Consider the following 20,647-nt stretch of genomic DNA (forward strand, 5'->3'; position numbering starts at 1 on the left):
TTTTCGCTCTTGCCCGCTGGCATTGATATCATTCGCAACGGCTTCAGGTTGGAGTAAATTTCGGGGTATTCAAATGAGGCCCGAGAGCTAACATCTTCTGGGCCTCACATTCCAGGTGGCTTGATGGAACACCGTCCACTTTGGCACCCGCACTCTGATAATTGATCCCTGATAGTCTGGCACAATAGTCTTCAAGCTGTTTTGTACAGTAGACTCACAGCAAGCACCAGCACACTTTTGGCGATTAACTACAAACACCGACACTCCTGAGAACTCACTGCAAACGGTGTTACACTCCTGGGATCCACTACGAATAGTGACACATTTTGTTCTGATGAAAGGCCGTTAACTTTGTTTCTCTCTCCACAGATGCTGCCTGACCTGCTGAGTGTTTGCCAGCATTTTCTGTTTTTATGACACATTTTGAGAATTCTCTGCAAACACTGACACTCCCGAGAACTCACTGCAAACAGAGTCACACTCCTGGGATCCACTGCAAGCAGTCACAAATTCTGGGAATTCTTTACAAACAGTGATACATTCCCGGGGATTCTTCACAAACAGTGACACATTCCTGGGGATCCACTGGAAATATTAACATAAATGCAAATATTGATACATTCCGGGGCCACACAAGAAATATTGACACACTTCTGAGGAGACTCCAGTTTAACTTCCAATGGTATTTAAAGGGCGGCTACTCTCAGCTAAAGCACTAGAACGTTTTGGGAGACATTTTGCTTGTATTAGTGCTTTTTTGCTACTTAGATGATTTTAAAGTGCTTGTAATGGCTGTACAATGTTTTGAACTCTGAAGCGGCTTCTGGCAATGATTTTTTTCTTTATTGAGATCCTTCTGGCAGCATTTCTGCTTTGGCTATAGGTGGAGGCGCAGCATTGGGGGAAAGAGCAAATAGATCTGCAGCTGGAAGCAGAGAAAATAGAAGGAGGCAGGCTCACAGGAATCCTTAAATTCCCAACAGAGTGTATAGGCCCAAGACATCATTGGCTCTATCCATGTTACCCTATGCATTCCTTCACATGACTCCACTGCCTTCATGAATCATAAGGCTGCTACTCCATTAATGTGCAACAGGGGCGTGATCACCAACAGCATATCATGTGCCCACTTTCTTGGCAGCTGCCATGATGCTTTTATCATATGCCAATCTAATATTTGCCCTCTCTTTGCCCCCACACAGAAACCGAGAGGCCGGCTGCTTGGGGACAAGGGCTATGCCCTGCACACATTGGCTGTGAAGGATTTTGAAGATGTGTGAGGCAGCTTAGTATAGTGTGCAGGCTGAGAGGAATGGTAGCAAGTGTGGCCAAGAGGGGCAAGTAGTTATGTGGGCAGTGGCGAGTGTTTAGTGTGTGAGCGCAAGCAGAAGGCGGCGTAATGAACATAAGAAAGAACATAAGAAATATGAGCAGGAATAGGCCACTTGGCCCCTCGAGCCTGCTCTGCCATTCAATAAGATAATGGCTGATCTTGGGCTCAAAGTCACTTCTCTGCCCACTCCCCATAACCTATCACTCCCTTATCTTGCAAATATCTGTCTATCTCCACCTTAAATGTATTTAATGACCCATCCTCCTCATCTCAGTTCTAAAAGGGCGACCCTTTATTCTGAAACTATGCCCCCAAGTTGTAGATTTCCCCACGAGGGAAAACATCCTCTCTGCATCTACCTTATCTGCATGAAGTGTCCAATTGTGATTGGAGGAGCAGCATGGGAAGCGAGGCATAGAAAGTTTGGGGCTGGTGCTAATGTAGGGTGTTGTAGAGAGAGTAAGAGAGATATATAGGGGAGTCCTACCTTTGTAACCCTGGTCAGGTTGTTAAATTTCTTCCTGCACTGCAGCCAGGTCCTCGAAACAATGCTGCTGGTGTTGACCTACTCAGCCACCTCTCTCCATTACTGCTGGCTAATTAAACAAGGCGCCCAGCAGCTGGAAAGAAGAACTCCTTCCTGTTGCTCACATGGGAGGTGTTCAAGGAGGAGATAATGAGGGTTCAGAGCAAATATGTTCCCACAAAACAAAGAGTGGAACTTGCAAATCTAGAGCCCTCAGGTGTCAAGGGGCATACAGGGTAAGTTAAGGCAAAAAAGGGAAGCTTATGTCAGGTACTGAGAGCTAAATACTGCAGAAAGCCTAGAGGAGTATAGAAAGTGCAGCGGTGAAATTAAAAAGAAAATTAGGAAAGCTAAGAAAAAATATGACAAGTAACATCAATGAAAACCCAAAGATGTTTTATCTAAATATATAAAGAGCAAGAAGATAACTAAAAACAGAGCAGGGCTGATTATAGACCAAAGTTAACCTGTGTGTGGAGGATTTGATTGGCACTCCATCCACCACCTTAAACATTCATTCCCTCCACCACCGGCATACCGTGGCTGCAGTGTGTACCATCTACAAGATACACTGCAGCAACTCGCCAAGGCTTCTTAGGCAGCACCTCCCAATCCCGCGACCTCTTCCACCGAGAAGGACAAGGGCAGCAGGCGCATGGGAACATCACCACCTCCAAGTTCCCCTCCAAATCACACACTATCCTGACTTAGAAGTATATCGCCGATCCTTCATCGTCGCTGGGTCAAATTCCTGGAACTCCCTACCTAACAGCACTGTGGGAGTACCTTCGCCACACGGACTGCAGCGGTTCAAGAAAACAGCTCACCACCACCTTCTCAAGGGCAATTAGAGATGGGCAATAAATGTTGGCTCCCACTCCATCCTGGGGCGCGACAAGTGAATATCGCAGCGCTACGTGCAACAGCGCAACGCGCATCGGCACATAGCGCCACGGTTTTGCAGGCCTCCCTCCCCCGATTAAAGGTGCTGGGGTGCCGGGAAAGCAGCCCGGCACTCAAGAGGAGTGCCGGGCTGAGCGATCGCGGCTGGCACCCCGATTAAAAAAGGGGAAGGGGGTGCGTGCTGGCAGGCAGACTAAAGAAATGGCCGCCCGACACCTGCACTTTAGCTTACGTCGCTGCGGCTGCAAAAATGCCACCCTGACCCTGTCGGACATATCGTCCGGCGGTAGGTCAGGGGGCACAACCGAAGTTTGCGGCTGGGGCGCTGCGCACGGCGATGATGTCATCGTCGGAGACGCAGCGCCAAGGGGTGCAACCGGCTACCGCTGCCGCTAACCTCCCGCTGAATTTCTCAGGAGGCGTTAGTGGTGCCGCGCCCAGGCGCTAGGGGTTTTGCGTCCGGTTAGCACCCCCCCAGGGCTGCTAAAGGGAGGTGCAAATCAACACAATTTTCCCCCTTTAGACTTTAATGTAGGGGTCATGATTAAGAAGTTTGCAGATGATACAAAAATTGGCCGTGTGGTTGATAGTGAGGAAGAAAGGGGTAGACTGCAGGAAGATATCAATTGACTGGTCAGGTGGGCAGAAAAGTGGCAAATGGAATTCAATTCGGAGAAGAGTGAGGTAATGCATTTGAGGAGGGCTAACAAGGTAAGTGAATACACAATAAATCTTCATCTTAGTCAGTCCCTCGGAACCGAGGATGACTTACTTCCACATTAAAAATGAGTTCTCAGGTGACTGATGAGTCCAATGCGGGACCTACAGTCTCTGTCACAGGTGGGGCAGATGGTGGTAGAAGGGGCGGGTGGGTGGGGTGTGTGGTAAACCACTGTATTGTATATTGCCACCTCTGGGTGGCGCTGTGTATGGAGGCATGCCTCAGCTGACTCCACCCACCACTGTGTGGGTTTCGTTCAGACTTGTTCAGTCACTCACGAAGAAGCATGGTCTCTTCTTAGCTAATAAAAGCCTTATTCATCTCTTCTTTCGACTCATCATCTCTTCTTCGACTCATCACCTTTTATGAAGTAATTGATAAGCGTATCAATTTTATTAGCTAAAAGTTAAATGGCGACACCTGAGGAGCAACAACAGCAACGGATACAGCAGACATTGCTGAGAGCCCTCAGACCACCACGCCTGGACCTCGACCCTCAAGATGTGGGTGCATCAGCCAAGTTTGAACACTGGCTGAGCTGCTTTGAATCCTTCCTCGCAATCTCACAGGTTACAGAGGAGGATCACAAACTGAAAATTTTGACCGCTCAGGTGAGCCATCAAGTATATATGCTAATCCGGGACTCTAATACGTACGTGGCGGCCCTCGAGCTACTAAAAGGGCAATATACGCGCCCAGTGAACACAATTTACGCCCGACACCTCTTGGGATCCCGCAGGCAGCAACCGGGAGAATCGGTAGGGGCATTTGCACGGGCGCTACTGGCACTCTGCAGAGACTGCGATTGTAAAGCGGTAACGGCTGTGGAGCACGCGCAGGGACTCGCCTGTGATGCCTTTGTCAGGGGCCTCCAGTCAGACCACACCCGGCAGAGACTGCTAGAAAGCAAGGAACCCGACCTGAAGACGGCCATTGCCCTTGCGCTCTCGTTAGAGGAGGCCCACCGAAACCTCGAGGCATACCCCCGTAACGGCGCCGAGACATGGCAATCGAAACCGTGGGACACGGGACCGCCGCCCCCGGCACCAACCGCTGCAGCGACCCAACCGAGACAGCAGCCTCCGGTAAGAACTGCTTCGATGCCCAGTAACCAGGCCCAAAAATGCTATTTCTGTGGCCAGTTAAAACATCCCAGAGCGCACTGCCCAGCTAAGACAGCTACCTGCTCGGGCTGCGGGAAGAAAGGCCATTACGCTAACGCCTGCAAGGGGAAGCCAGCCAGCAGCGCAGCGTGCGGGCCGTGGGAGCAGCCATCTTATCCGCCATTTTGTGTACCCCCGGCCGCATGGCATCCGCCGCCATCGTATCCAACGCACTCAACCGCCATTTCGTCACCGGAACCGACCACCGTCTCGGCGGATGACTATAGTGACTCACTAAGCCACATACTGGCCTCCGTGACGCTGGATCAAGCCCTCCCTCACCATCTATCCAGCTCCATGATGGATATCGCGGTAAACGGCCGCGCCACCAGTTGCCTGATCGACAGCGGGAGCACAGAGAGTTTCGTCCACCCCGACACGGTACGTAGCCACTCCCTCACGATTCTGCCAACGCACCATCGCATTTCTATGGCGTCCAAGTCCCAGTCAATGGACATCAGCGGCTACTGTGTGGTGACCCTGTCAGTAGGGGGCACTGAATATCAAAAATTTAAACTGCTAGTCCTGCCCCGTCTTTGCGCTGCCGTCCTGCTAGGGTTGGATTTTCAGTGCCACCTTAAGAGTGTCACACTAGCATACGGTGGACCCCTCCCCCCACTCACAGTCTGCAACCAACAACTTTTAAATCGCCCGCTGCAAACCACCTGCAGCCTTTCCACATTAAAAGTCCCCCCCCCTCCCCTGTTCGCTAACCTCACCCGCGACTGTAAACCCATCGCTACCAAAAGCAGGCGGTACAGTGCCGGGGACAGAGCTTTTATCAGCTCCGAGGTGGAGCGGCTCTTGAAGGAGGGCATTATCGAAGGTAGCACTAGCCCCTGGCGAGCCCAGGTTGTAGTCGTTAAAACCACTGCAAAACGCCGCATGGTAATCGACTACAGCCAAACCATAAACCGGTACACCCAGCTGGACGCGTACCCCCTCCCTCGCATATCTGATATGGTCAATCAGATTGCGCAATACAAAGTATTCTCCACCATCGACCTTAAGTCAGCGTACCACCAGCTGCCCATCCGCCATGAGGACCGCCAGTATACTGCCTTCGAGGCAAACGGCCGCCTCTACCACTTCCTTAGGGTCCCCTTCGGCGTCACCAACGGGGTTTCGGTCTTCCAAAGGGAGATGGACCGAATGGTTGACCAGAACGCGCTGCGGGCAACCTTCCCCTATTTGGATAACGTCACCATCTGCGGCCACGACCAGCAGGACCACGACGTTAATCTAGCAAATTTCCTCCGTACGGCCCAACGGCTGAACCTAACGTACAATAAGGAAAAATGTATGTTTCACACCAAGCGCCTGGCCATCCTCGGCTGCGTGGTGGAGAACGGAGTCATCGGGCCCGACCCCGACAGAATGCGCCCCCTAATGGAGCTACCCCTTCCCCACTGCCAAAAAGCACTGAAGAGATGCCTGGGGTTTTTCTCCTACTACGCCCAGTGGGTGCCCCTCTATGCAGACAAAGCCAGGCCCCTCATCAAAGCCACCTCCTTCCCCCTGACACCAGAGGCGTGTGCAGCCTTCACTCTTATCAAGAACGATATCGCGAAGGCCGCAATGCACGCGGTGGATGAGTCCATCCCCTTCCAAGTGGAGAGCGATGCCTCCGACTTCGCCCTAGCCGCGACCCTTAACCAGGCGGGCAGACCCGTGGCCTTTTTCTCAAGGACCCTCCAGGGCCCCGAGACGAGACACTCCTCCGTCGAAAAGGAGGCCCAGGCTATTGTAGAAGCGGTGCGTCACTGGAGGCATTACCTGGCCGGGAAACGATTTACCCTGCTCACTGACCAGCGTTCAGTAGCTTTTATGTTTAATAATAAGCAGAGGGGTAAAATCAAGAACGACAAGATCTTGAGGTGGAGAATCGAACTCTCCACCTACAATTATGATATCTTGTATCGGCCAGGGAAACTCAATGAGCCCCCAGATGCCCTATCACGTGGTACATGCGCCAACGCGCAGAGTGATAGGCTGCAGTCCCTCCACAATGACCTCTGCCACCCGGGGGTCACCAGGTTTTTCCATTTTATCAAATCCCGTAACCTGCCCTACTCCATCGAGGAGGTCAGGACCATGACCAAGAGCTGCCAAATCTGCGCCGAGTGCAAACCGCACTTCTATAGGCCGGACAGAGCAAACCTGATCACGGCCACCCGCCCCTTCGAACGCCTGAGCGTCGATTTTAAAGGGCCCCTCCCCTCCGCTGACCGCAATGTGTACTTCCTCAACATAGTTGATGAGTACTCCCGTTTCCCCTTTGCCATCCCTTGCCCAGACATGACCAGTACCACGGTCATCAAGTGTCTGAATGACATCTTCGCTCTGTTCGGGTTCCCCAGCTATATACATAGCGACAGGGGCTCATCGTTCATGAGCGACGAACTTCGGCAGTACCTGCTAACAAGAGGTATCGCCACGAGCAGGACCACCAGTTACAACCCCCGGGGGAACGGCCAGGTGGAAAGGGAGAACGCGACGGTTTGGAAGGCAGTCCTCTTAGCACTAAAATCTAAGGGCCTTCCGACCTCCCGCTGGCAGGAGGTCCTCCCTGCAGCGCTTCACTCCATTCGGTCACTGCTTTGTACTGCCACTAATGCGACCCCTCATGAGAAAATGTTCGTTTTCCCCCGGAAGTCTACATCGGGAACCTCGCTACCGGCATGGTTGACTTCTCCTGGGCCCGTCCTACTGCGGAGGCACGTGAGGACGCATAAAACGGACCCCCTGGTCGAGCGGGTGCACCTCCTACACGCCAACCCCCAGTATGCCTGGGTGACATACCCAGACGGGCGGGAGGACACGGTCTCCATACGAGATCTCGCACCCTCGGGTACCCCTGAATTACCATCGTTATCCCCCTTACCACCGTTATCCCCCTTACCACTGTTATCCCCCACCACCCCTCCCAACCCAACCCCTGCAGACGGCATGCCAAAGCCCCAGGAATCTTCACCAACCACCCAGACACCAGACCCGACGTCGGATGCTGCAACACCACCGCCGCCACCACGACGATCAGGATGTCAGACAAGGCCTCCTGATAGACTTAACTTGTAGTACCCTTCACCCCGCCGGACTTCACATTAAACAAGGGGTGAATGTGGTAAACCACTGTATTGTATATTGCCACCTCTGGGTGGCGCTGTGTATGGAGGCATGCCTCAGCTGACTCCACCCACCACTGTGTGGGTTTCGTTCAGACTTGTTCAGTCACTCACGAAGAAGCATGGTCTCTTCTTAGCTAATAAAAGCCTTATTCATCTCTTCTTTCGACTCATCATCTCTTCTTCGACTCATCACCTTTTATGAAGTAATTGATAAGCGTATCAGGGTGCTTGGGTTAATGCGCGCTCCTTGCACTGGGCTTCCGCTTGGCTTCCGCTTGCTCCCGGCGAAGAGACTCGAGGTGTTCGGCGTCTTCCCGGATGCTTCTCCTCCACTTTGTGTGGTCTTGGGCCATGGATTCCCAGGTGTCGGTGGGGATGTTGCACTTTTTCAAGGAGGCTTTGAGGGTATCCTTGAAGCGTTTCCTCTGCCCACCTGGGGCTCTCTTGCCGTGTCGGAGCTCCAATTGGAGCGCTTGTTTTGGAGTCTCTTATCGGGCATGTAGATGATGTGACCCGTCCATCGGATACTGAGAAGTGTAGAGGAACAATGGGACCTTGGAGTGCATGTCCACTGATCCCTGAAGGTAGCAGGACAGGATGATAAGGTGGTTAACATAGCAACAAAGAAACATAGAAGATAGGAGTAGGAGTAGGCCATTCGGCCCCTCGAGCCTATGCCCCATTTAATTAGATCATGGGAGATCATCTAAACTCAGTACCCTGTCACTGCCTTCTCCCCATATCCATTGATCCCTTTAGCCTTAAGAAATATATCGAAGTCCTTCTTGAATATATTTAATGAATTTGCCTCAACTGCCTTCTGTGGTAGAGAATTCCACAGGTTCACCACTCTCTGGGTGAAGAAATTCCTCCTCATCTCTGTCCTAAATGGCTTACCCCTTATCTTTAGACTGCGACCCCTGGTTCTGGACTCCCCCACCATCGGGAACATCCTTCCTGCATCTAGTCTGTCTAGTCCTGTTAGAATTTTATAAGTTTCAGTGAGATCCCCTCTCGTTCTTCTAAACTCTAGCAAATAGCCTAATCGACCAAATCTCTCTTCATACATCATTCCTGCCATCCCAGGTATCAGTCTGGTGAATCTTCGCTGCACTCCCTCCATGGCAAGAACAGTCTTCCTCAGATAAGGCGACCAAAACTGCACACAATACTCAAGGTGTGGTCTCACCAAGGTCCTGTACAACTGCAGCAAGACATCGTTGCTCCTGTACTCAAATCCTCTTGCTATGAAGGCCAACATACCATTTGATATCTTAACCGCCTGCTGCACCTGCATGCTTACCTTCAGTGACTGGTGCACAAGGACACCCAGGTCTCGTTGCACTTCCCCTTTTCCCAATCTATTGCCATTCAGATAATAATCTGCCTTCCTGTTTTTGCCACCAAAGTGGATAACCTCGCATTTATCCACATTATACTGCATCTGCCATGCATCTGCCCAATCATCCAACCTGTCCAAATCATACTGGAGTTTCTCTGTATCCTCTTCACAGCACACATGCCCACCCAGCTTTGTGTCATCTGCAAACTTGGAGATATTACATCTAGTTCCCTCGTCTAGATCATTAATATATATTGTGAATAGCTGGGGTCCTTGCACCGATCCCTGCGGTACCCCACTAGTCACTGCCTGCCACTCGGAAAAAGACCCGTTTATTCCAACTCTTTGCTTCCTGTCTGCCAACCAGTTTTCTATCCCAATCCCATGTGCTTTAAATTTGCACACCAATCTCTTATGCAGGACCTTATCAAAAGCCTTCTTAAAGTCCAAATACACCACATCCACTGGTTCTCCCTTATCTATTCTACCAGTTACATTCTCAAAAAATTCCAGTAGATTAGTCAAGCATGATTTACCTTTTGTAAATCCATGTTGACTTTGTCTGATCCTGTCACTTTTTTCCAAGTGCTCTGCTATTACATCTTTTTTAATGGACTTTAGAATTTTCCCCAGTACCAATGTTAGGCTTACCGGTCTATAATTTCCCATTTTCTCTCTACCACCTTTTTTAAATAGTGGGATAACATTAGCTACCCTCCAATCCATGAGAACTATTCCAGAGTCTATAGAATTTTGGAAGATGACCAGCAATGCATCTACTATTTCTAGGGCAACCTCCTTAAGTACCCTAGGATGTAGATTATCAGACCCTGGGGATTTATCAGCCTTCAATGCCGTCAATTTCCCTAACACAATTTCCCTACAAATACTGATTTCATTCAATTCCTCCCTCTCATTAGACCCTATGTTCCCTGACATCTCTGGGATATTATTTGTGTCCTCCTTTGTGAAGACAGAACCAAAGCATGTATTTAATTGGTCAGCCATTTCTTTGTTCCCCATTATAAATTCCCCTGATTCTGACTGCAAGGGACCTACACTTGACTTCACCAACCCTTTTCTCTTCATATATCTATCGAAGCTTTTACAGTCAGTTTTTATGTTCCCTGAAAGCTTACTCTCATACTCTATTTTCCCCCTCTTAATTAACCCCTTTGTCCTCCTTTGCTGAATCCTAAACTGCTCCCAATCCTCTGGTTTGCTGCTTTTTCTGGCCAATTTATATGTCCTCTCCTTGGATCTTATGCTATCCCTAATTTCCCTTGTTAGCCACGGTTGAGTCACCTTTTTTGTTTTATTTTTATGCCAAACAGTAATGAACAAATACTGTAGTTCATCCATGTGATCTTTAAATGTTTGCCATTGCCTATCCACCGTCAACCCTTTAAGTAACGTTCCCCAATCCATCCTAGCCAACTCACGCCTCATACCATCACAGTTTCCTTTATTTAAATTCAGGACCCCAGTCTCTGAGTCAACTACTTCACTCTCCATCTTAATGAAGAATTCTATCATATTATGATCGCTCTTCTACAAAGAAGGCATATGGGATATTTTCCTTTATTAGCTGTGGCAGGAAGGCTATGCGTGAACTGTATAAAACACTAGTTAGGCCACAGATAGAGGATTACGTACAGTTCTGTCACCACATTACAGGAACGATGTAATTGCACTAGAGAGGGTACAGAGGAGATTTACGAAGATGTTGCCAGGACTGGAGAATTTTAGCTATGCGGAAAGATTGCATAGGCTGGGGTTGTTTTCTTTGGAACAGAGGAGGCTGAGGGGAGATTTAATTGAGGGCCCTAGATAGAGTGGATAGGAAGGATCTATTTCCCTTAGCAGAGAGGTCAATAACCAGGGGCCATAGATTTAAAGTAATTGGTAGAAGGATTAGAGGGTTGTTGAGGAGAACTTTTTTTCACTCAGAGGGTGATGGGGGTCTGGAACTCACTGCATGAAAGGTTGGTAGAGGCAGAACCCCGTCAGCACATTTTTTAACTTTATTTATTAATTCATGGGATGTGGGCATTTATTGCCCATCCCTAATTTCCCTTGAGAAGGCGGTGGTGAGCCACCTACTTGAACCGCTGCAGTCCACCATAGCAGTTTTTTCCTGATATGACGGTGGCATAGTGGTTAGCACTGTTGCCTCACAGCGCCAGAGACCCGGGTTCGAATCCGGCCTCGGGTGACTGTCTGTGTGGAGTTTGTACATTCTCCCCGTGTTTGCGTGGGTTTCCTCCGGGTGCTCCGGTTTCCTCCCACAGTCCAAAGATGTGCGGGTTAGGTTGATTGGCTATGATAAAAAAATTGACCCTTAGTGTTAGGGGGATTAAATACGTGGGGTTACGGGGATTGGGTGGGATATGTGTCGGTGCAGGCTCGATGGGCCGAAATGGCCTCTATCTGCACTGTGGGGTTTCTGTGATTCTGTGATTCTGTGATGACAGAGTGGCTTGCTAGTGGCCATTTCAGAAGGCAGTTAAGAGTTAACCACATTGCTGTGGGTCTGGAGTCACATGTAGGCCAGACCAGGTAAGGGCAGCAGGGTTCCTTCCCTAATGGACATTAGTTTCATGGTCACCATTACTGACACTAGCTTTTTATTCCAGATTTATTCAATTAACTGAATTTAAATTCCTCAACTACCGTGGTGGGATGTGAACTCTCATCTCTGAGATTATTAGTCCAGACCTCTGGATTACTAGTTCAGTGACATAACCATTATGCTACTGTACATTTAAAAAGTACATGGATATGCACTTGAAGTGCTGTAACCTACAAGGCTACGGACCAAGAGCTGGAAGTGGGATTAGGCTGGATAGCTCTTTTTCGTCCGGCACAGACACGATGGGCCGAATGGCCTCCTTCTGTGCCATAAATTTCTATGATGCCCCTTTAACGTAAAGAAATGTCACAAGGGCTTTTCACAATGAAAAAAAGGCAGGGGGCCCACAATTTAGAAGGGGTGACCAATCACCTCTTGGAAGAGATGGGTTTTGAGAAGGCAAAGTGCATCAGAGACTGTGTTCCAGAGAGTGGGGCTAACGTGACTGAATGTTCTTCCACCATTGTGGGATGAAGGGAAAGGGGAGGTGCACAAAAAGCCAGTGTGTGAAGACTTCTGATGTTTTGTGAAGGTGGTCCAGTGCTTAGATAGCCAAGTGCTTGACACTCAAACAGAAGTCTGTCAGCTGCCTGCCTGGCATTTGAACTCAATTGCTTTGCTTGAATGAATTTGATCAGCTTGACCAGGCTATATGTAAGGACAGCACAGCCCAGGCCAGTGTTAAAATCATGGGAAATCGGTTATTCATTCAAACTGTGTAGATAAGCTATTGATGTCGACGGGCCAGAACTTCGGGCCCCCACGCATGAGTACGCGCTGGGTACTCACGCGTAGACCCAACAAAAGTGCCGGTTTCGTGCATGCACTGCGCATGCGCGGGAAACTGTAACTTCCATTCCCTTAAAGAAAGGGGTTCACAGGTCGAATGAGTGCGCCAGAGAGGCAGCGCGTATGCCTGGAACTTCTGTTTTTTTTGCAGGTTTCTCCGGGAGGGTAAGTCTCCAGGAGCTATGCTTTTAAAAAGCAGTCGCAAGGCCTGCTTTTAACAAGGTAAGTGGTGAATTAAGTAAAATTAAAACATTTTTTCCACAGGTTTATTATTTTTAAATACTTTAAAGAAAGGTAAGTATATTTTTAGCCCTGTTAGAAACAGTAATTAATTTTTTCAAAAATTTAAATTATTGTTTAAAATAGTTATTTTATGTAATTTATAGTTATTTTAAAAATGTGATTAAAAAAAAAATTATTTGAAATTTTAGTTATGTTTTGGGGCTGAATTGTATTCATAGATTTGACAGGTCTTCCTGTCAAATCTATGAATACAGATTCCCTGCTACCATTGGCTCGCCATGGCCCACGAGATCCCAGGGGATGCTTTGAACTAACTGCGCCTCTGGGATATGCAAGCACTGCGCACCGGCAGTTGGAGCCAGCCCAGGATCGGAATCCCACGCGGGCCCACAGCACAACGGCCGGCGCGCTAGGTAAGTGCAGGTCAGAGGCTTGCAGCCGCAGGAAGCCTCCGATCCGAATTTCTGGGTCAATCGGTTGAGGCTTGATTTACCCTAAAGCTAAAGCTAAGATAAAGATTTTAAAAATGTATTAAACCCTACAAAATAGCTGGTGGCTATTAGCTATTTTGTAGTGATTAAGTGATGTAAAGTGGTCAGAGGAATTGAAGAATGTCACCAAGAGATATTGGAAGATTAATGAGTCCGGTACCTCCCATTTCTTAATCAAATAACCAATTGCAATCTCATTTTATATGCAATTAAATGTCAAGATTAGAATCTCTTTCTCCTCCTTTTTGTCTTGTGTGTGACATACCACACCTCCCTTGAGGTTAGGTGCCTTTAGGTTATCCTGAGTAAGCATATGTAAGGGATATACTTGTTCAAAGCCAAGTATAAAAACATTTTTCATTGAATAAAATATTAATTTAACTTAGACCAAAGGCAATTTAAGATGCGTCGTCATTGCTTCAGGTCTATATAAGAGAAGATCTGTTGATGTAATAGTTAATTTATTATTAAACATAGAAACATAGAAGATAGGAGCAGGAGTAGGCCATTCGGCCCTTCGAGCCTGCTCCGCCATTCAATGAGATCATGGCTGATCATCCAAATTCAGCACCCTGTCCCTGCCTTCTCCCCATATCCCTTGATCCCTTTAGCCTCAAGAAATATATCCAACTCTTTCTTGAATATATTTAATGAACTGGCCTCCACCGCCCTCTGTGGCAGAGAATTCCACAGGTTCACCACTCTCTGGGTGAAGAAGTTCCTCCTCATTTCAGTCCTAAAAGGCTTACCCCTTATCCTTAGACTATGACCACTGGTTCTGGACTCCCCGGCCATCATAAACATCCTTCCTGCATCTAGTCTGTCCAGACCTGACAGAATTTTATAGGTTTCGATGAGATCCCCTCTCAATCTTCTAAACTCCAGTGAGTATAAGCCCAATCGACACAATCTCTCCTCATACGTCATTCCTGCCATCCCAGGTATCAGCCTGGTGAATCTTCGCTGCACTCCCTCCATGGCAAGAACGTCCTTCCTCAGGTAAGGTGACCAAAACTGCACACAATACTTAAGGTGCGGTCTCACCAAGGCCCTGTACAACTGTAGCAAGACATCCTTGTTCCTGTACTCGAACCCTCTTGCTACGAAGGCCAACATACCATTTGCCTTCTTAACCGCCTGCTGCACCTGCATGCTTACCTTCAGCGACTGGTGCACAATAACATCCAGGTCTCTTTGCACTTCCCCTTCTCCCAATCTATTGCCATTCAAAAATAATCTGCCTTCCTGTTTTTGCCACCAAACTGGATAACCTCACATTTATCCACATTATAGTGCATTTGCCATGTTTCTGCCCAATCACCCAACCTGTCCAAATCGTACTGGAGTTTCACGACATCCTCCTCACAGCTTACCCTCCCACCCAGCTTTGTGTCGTCTGCAAATTTGGAGATATTACATCCAATTCCCTCGTCCAGATCATTAATATATATTGTAAACAGCTGGGGTCCTAGGACCGATCCTTGCGGTACCCCACTAGTCACTGCCTGCCACTTGGAAAACGACCCGTTTATTCCAACTCTTTGCTTTCTGTCCGCCAACCAGTTCTCTATCCAAGTCAATACGTTGCCCCCAATCCCATGTGCATTAATTTTGCACGCTAATCTCTTATGTGGGACCTTATCGAAAGCCTTCTGAAAGCCCAAATACACCACATCCACTGGTTCTCCCTTATCTATTTTACCAGTTACATCCTCAAAAAATTCCAGTAGATTAGTCAAGCATGATTTACCTTTTGTAAATCCATGTTGACTTTGTCCGATCCTGTCACTGCTTTCCAAGTGCTCTGCTATTACATCTTTTATAATAGACTCCAGCATTTCCCCCACTACCGATGTCAGGCTTACCGGTCTATAATTCCCCGCTTTTTCTCTACCACCTTTTTTGAATAGTGGGGTAACATTAGCTAACCTCCAATCCATGGGTACCGTTCCAGAGTCTATCGAGTTCTGGAAGATGACCAGCAATGCATCTACTATCTCTAGGGCCACTTCCTTAAGTACCCTGGGATGTAGACCATCAGGCCCTGGGGATTTGTCGGCCTTCAGTCCCATCAATTTTCCTAACACCATTTCCCTACAAATACTGATTTCTTTCAGTTCCTCCCTTTCATCAGACCCTATGTTCCCCGACATCTCTGGGAGGTTATTTGTGTCCTCCTTTGTGAAGACAGAACCAAAGTATGTATTTAGTTGGTGATATACCTATCAATTCGTCCAATAAAAGGCGACGAGTTAGGAACGTAACTAAAGGTTTTTATTGACTAAATAACAGAGCCCACCCTCGTGGGTGATCGGGTCCAACAAGGAGGAATACCAGCCAGTCGACTACCTTTATACCTGGGCAGGTAGGTGGAGCCATGGGCGGAGTCGGAGGTGGTCAGCCCAGGTATAACAGCGCGACAAGAGGCGACCTCGTATCGTGATACAACGGTGATAACAATACAACAGTGATAACTATAGTGTAACGATAAAGTGGTTTACCACATTCACCCCTTGTTTAGATTTGAGTCCGGCGGGGTGAAGTGTACTACCAGTTCTGGTATGTCAGTCTGTCCGGAGGCCTCGTAAGCCTCTCCGATCGTCGCAGCGGCGGTGCTGCATTATCCGGTGTTAGTGCTGGTGTCTGCGTGGTCGGCGAAGGCTCGTGGGGTTCCGGCATGCCGTCTACCTGGGCTGGAATTGGGGGGGTGGTGGGGGGGGGTAAAGGTGGTGTCTCCGGAGTGCCCGAGGGTGCGAGGTCTCGTAAGGAGACAGTGTCCTCCCGCCCGTCTGGGTAAGCCACGTAGGCGTACTGGGGGTTGGCGTGCAGGAGGTTCACCCTTTCGACCAGGGGGTCTGTTTTATGGGCCCTCACGTGCTTTCGCAGCAAGACGGGCCCCGGAGAGGTCAGCCAGGTTGGTAGAGTGGTTCCCGTAGTCGACTTCCTGGGGAAAACAAACATTCGTTCATGGGGGGTGGCGTTAACGGCAGTGCAAAGTAGTGACCGGATGGAGTGCAGCGCTGTCGGGAGGACTTCCTGCCAGCGGGAGGTTGGGAGGCCCTTAGACTTTAAGGCTAAGAGGACGGCCTTCCATACCGTCGCGTTCTCTCTTTCCACCTGGCCGTTCCCTTGGGGGTTGTAGCTGGTGGTCCTACTTGCTGCAATACCTCTCGCTAGTAGGAACTGACGGAGTTCCTCGCTCATGAAAGAGGAGCCCCGGTCACTATGTATATAGTTTGGGAACCCGAACAAGGCGAAGAGGTCGTTCAGGCATTTAATGACCGTGGTACTGGTCATGTCTGGGCAGGGGAAGGCAAAGGGGAAACGGGAGTACTCATCAACAATGTTGAGGAAGTACACATTACGGTCAGAGGACGGGAGGGGCCCCTTAAAGTCGATGCTCAGGCGCTCGAAGGGGCGGGTGGCCTTGATCAGGCTTGCTCTGTCCGGCCTAAAGAAGTGCGGTTTGCACTCGGCGCAGGTCTGGCAGTTCCTGGTTATGGTCCTGACCTCCTCGATGGAGTAGGGCAGGTTGCGGGCCTTAATGAAGTGGTAAAGTCTGGTGACCCCGGGGTGGCAGAGGTCGTTGTGGAGGGTCTGAAGTCTATCACTTTGCGCGCTGGCGCATGTAATTCGTGACAGAGCATCGGGGGGTTCGTTCAGCTTACCTGGCCGGTACAAGATATCATAATCGTAGGTGGAGAGCTCGATTCTCCACCTCAAGATCTTGTCATTCTTGATTTTGCCCCTCAGCTTGTTATTAAACATAAAAGCGACCGAACGTTGGTCGGTAAGGAGGGTAAATCGTTTGCCTGCCAGGTAGTGCCTCCAGCGTCGTACCGCCTCCACAATCGCCTGGGCCTCCTTCTCGACCGACGAGTGTCGGATCTCAGGGCCCTGTAGGGTCCTTGAGAAGAAGGCCACCGGTCTCCCCTCCTGGTTAAGGGTGGCGGCTAGGGCGAAGTCGGATGCATCGCTCTCGACTTGGAAGGGGATGGACTCATCCACTGCGTGCATAGTGGCCTTGGCAATGTCTCCCTTAATGAGGGAGAAGGCTGCGCACGCTTCCTCCGTAAGGGGGAAGGATGTGGACTTCATGAGGGGTCTGGCTTTGTCCGCATAATTGGGCACCCATTGGGCATAGTAGGCGAAGAGCCCCAGGGTTCTCTTAAGTGCCTTAGGGCAGTGGGGGAGGGGTAGCTCCATGAGGGGGCGCATTCTTTCGGGATCGGGGCCGATGAGTCCGTTCTCTACTACACAGCCAAGGATGGCAAGGCGCGAGGTGTTAAACACACATTTCTCCTTATTGTAGGTGAGGTTCAGCCGTTGGGCTGTACGGAGGAATTTCTCCAGATTCACGTCGTGGTCCTGCCGGTCGCGGCCGCAGATGGTGACGTTATCTAGGTAGGGGAATGTGGCCTGCAGTCCGTTCTGGTCAACCATCCGGTCCATCTCCCTTTGGAAGACCGAGACCCCGTTGGTGACACCGAAGGGGACCCTAAGGAAGTGGTATAGGCGCCCATTCGCCTCGAAGGCGGTGTACTGGCGGTCCTCGGGGTGGATAGGGAGTTGGTGGTAGGCCGACTTAAGGTCGATGGTCGAGAATATGCGGTATTGTGCAATCTGATTGACCATGTCAGATATGCGGGGAAGGGGGTATGCGTCCAGCTGGGTGTATCTGTTTATGGTCTGGCTGTAGTCGATGACCAGGCGATTTTTATCGCCGGTCTTAACGACCATGACCTGGGCACGCCAGGGGCTATTGCTCCCCTCGATGATGCCCTCCTTCAGGAGACGCTGCACCTCAGAGCAAATGAAAGCTCTGTCCCCAGCGCTGTACCGCCTGCTCTTGGTAGCGACGGGTTTGCAGTCGGGGGTGAGGTTAGCGAACAGGGAAGGTGGCGGCACCTTGAGGGTGGATAGGCTGCAGGTGTTACGCGGTGGGCGGTTTAACCTTCGCTGGTTGTCGACTGTGAGTGGGGGGAGGGGTCCACCGTATGCTAGGGTTACACTTTGGAGGTGGGATTGGAAGTCCAGCCCTAGTAGGACGGCAGCGCAGAGCTGGGGGAGGACGAGGAGTTTAAAGTTTTTATACTCTGTACCCTTAACCGACAAGGTCACAGCACAGTAGCCGCTAATGTCCGTGGCGTGGGACCTCGATGCCATCGAGATTCGGTTGCGCGTTGGCAGGACAGGGAGGGAGTAGTGGCTCACCGTGTCTGGGTGGATGAAGCTCTCCGTGCTTCCGCTGTCGAACAGGCAGGTCATGGCGTGGCCGTTTACTTTGATGTCCATCATCGACTTGGACAGGTGGTGTGGGCGGGCTTGATCCAGAGTGACGGAGGCTAGCGTGTAGGTAAGCGAGTCGTTGTCGTCTGCGGGCGAGGCGGTCGTCGGGTCCGGGGGCCCGGTGGCAGTCGGGCGTGGTGGGTAAAATGGCGTCTCCCACGAGGTAGGACAAAATGGCGGAGAAGATGGCTGCCCCCATAACTCACATGAGGCACTATTGGGGTCGGTTGCCTTGATCAAAGATGGCCGCCCCCATGACTCACGTGTGGGGATACTGGCCTCAGTTGCCGTGAAAGAAGATGGCCGCCCCCACAGTTCGCATGAGGCACTGCTGGCCTCTGAAGATCCGCTCCTGCAGGCCTTAGAGAAATGGCCTTTCTTCCTGCAGGTTGTGCAGGTAGAGTTCCTGGCTGGGCAGCGCGACCTCGGGTGCTTCTCCTGGCCGCAAAAGAAGCAGCCGGCGGCCCGATCGCGGGTGCCCGATGTCGGAGCCGGTACCGGGGGTGGCGGGCCCGGTCGGGTCCGGGACGCCGACGCTGAGGTAGGTCCCGGGGGCGGCGCTGCGAAGGGTATTGCGGTAGGGGTCGGGCCCGAGTCCCAGGGTCGCGAGCAGTACCTGGAAAACGCCTCCTGGTCCTGATGGGCCACCTCCAGGGAGAGAGCGAGGGCTTCAGCTTTGTCCAGGTCGAGGTCTTTAGCTTCAAGCAGTCTTTGCCGTGAGTAGTCGGACCGTAGGCCTTTCACAAAGGCATCGCGGATATTATCTTCCGTATTTTCAACAGCCGTCACCGCTTTAAAGTCACAGTTCCTGCCGAGTGCTCTTAGCGCCCGTAAAAATTCAGCTACAGACTCTCCTGGCTGTTGCGGGCGGGATCTTAGGAGGTGCCTGGTGTACATGTAATTTACCGGGCTGCGGTACTGCTGTTTCAGTAGGTTGATAGCGGCCTCGTACGTAGTCGTGTCCTGTATGAGTGCGTATACTCTCGGGCTCGCTTGGGCGTTCAGAAGTCTTAGTTTGGATCTCTGCGGGGCGCCGGATTCTTCCAGGTAGGATTCGAAGCAGTCCAGCCAGTGTTTGAAGTTGAGGGCTGCGTTTGCTGCCTGTGGGTTTAGATCCAGGTACGGTGGTTTGAGGGCTTGCAGCCAAGCCGGCTGGTGTGGCTGTGCTTCTGGGAGGGCTTCTGGCTGGCCAGTAGTAGACATCTTTAAAATTTAGTCAATAAAATTGATATACCTATCAATTCGTCCAATAAAAGGCGACGAGTTAGGAACGTAACTAAAGGTTTTTATTGACTAAATAACAGAGCCCACCCTCGTGGGTGATCGGGTCCAACAAGGAGGAATACCAGCCAGTCGACTACCTTTATACCTGGGCAGGTAGGTGGAGCCATGGGCGGAGTCGGAGGTGGTCAGCCCAGGTATAACAGCGCGACAAGAGGCGACCTCGTATCGTGATACAACGGTGATAACAATACAACAGTGATAACTATAGTGTAACGATAAAGTGGTTTACCACAGTTGGTCTGCCATTTCCTTGTTTCCCATTATTAATTCCCCTGATTCTGACTGTAAGGGACCTACGCTTGACTTCACCAATCTTTTTCTCTTCACATATCTATAAAAGCTTTTACAGTCAGTTTTTATGTTCCCTGCAAGCTTACTCTCATATTCTATTTTCCCTTTCTTAATTAATCCCTTTGTCCTCCTTTGTTGACTCCTAAACTGCTCCCAATCCTCAGGATTATTGCTTTTTCTAGCCAATTTATATGTCCTCTCCTTGGATCTTATGCTATCCCTAATTTCCCTTGTTAGCCACGGTTGAGTCACCTTTTTTGTTTTATTTTTATGCCAAACTGGGATGAACAAATTCTGTCGCTCATCCATTCGGTATTTGAATGTTTGCCATTGCCTATCCACGGTCAACCCTTTGAGTGCCATTCCCCAATCAATCCTACCCAACTCGCTCCTCAGACCATCGTAGTTTCCTTTATTTAAATTGAGGACCTTTGTCTCTGATTCAACTACTTCATTCTCCATCTTAATGAAGAATTCGATCATATTATGATCGCTCCGACCCAAGGGGCCTC

Source organism: Somniosus microcephalus, chromosome 7 (genome assembly GCF_052327205.1).
Source record: "Somniosus microcephalus isolate GS21.2 chromosome 7, FLI_Smic_1.0, whole genome shotgun sequence".
Lineage (NCBI taxonomy): Eukaryota > Metazoa > Chordata > Chondrichthyes > Squaliformes > Somniosidae > Somniosus > Somniosus microcephalus.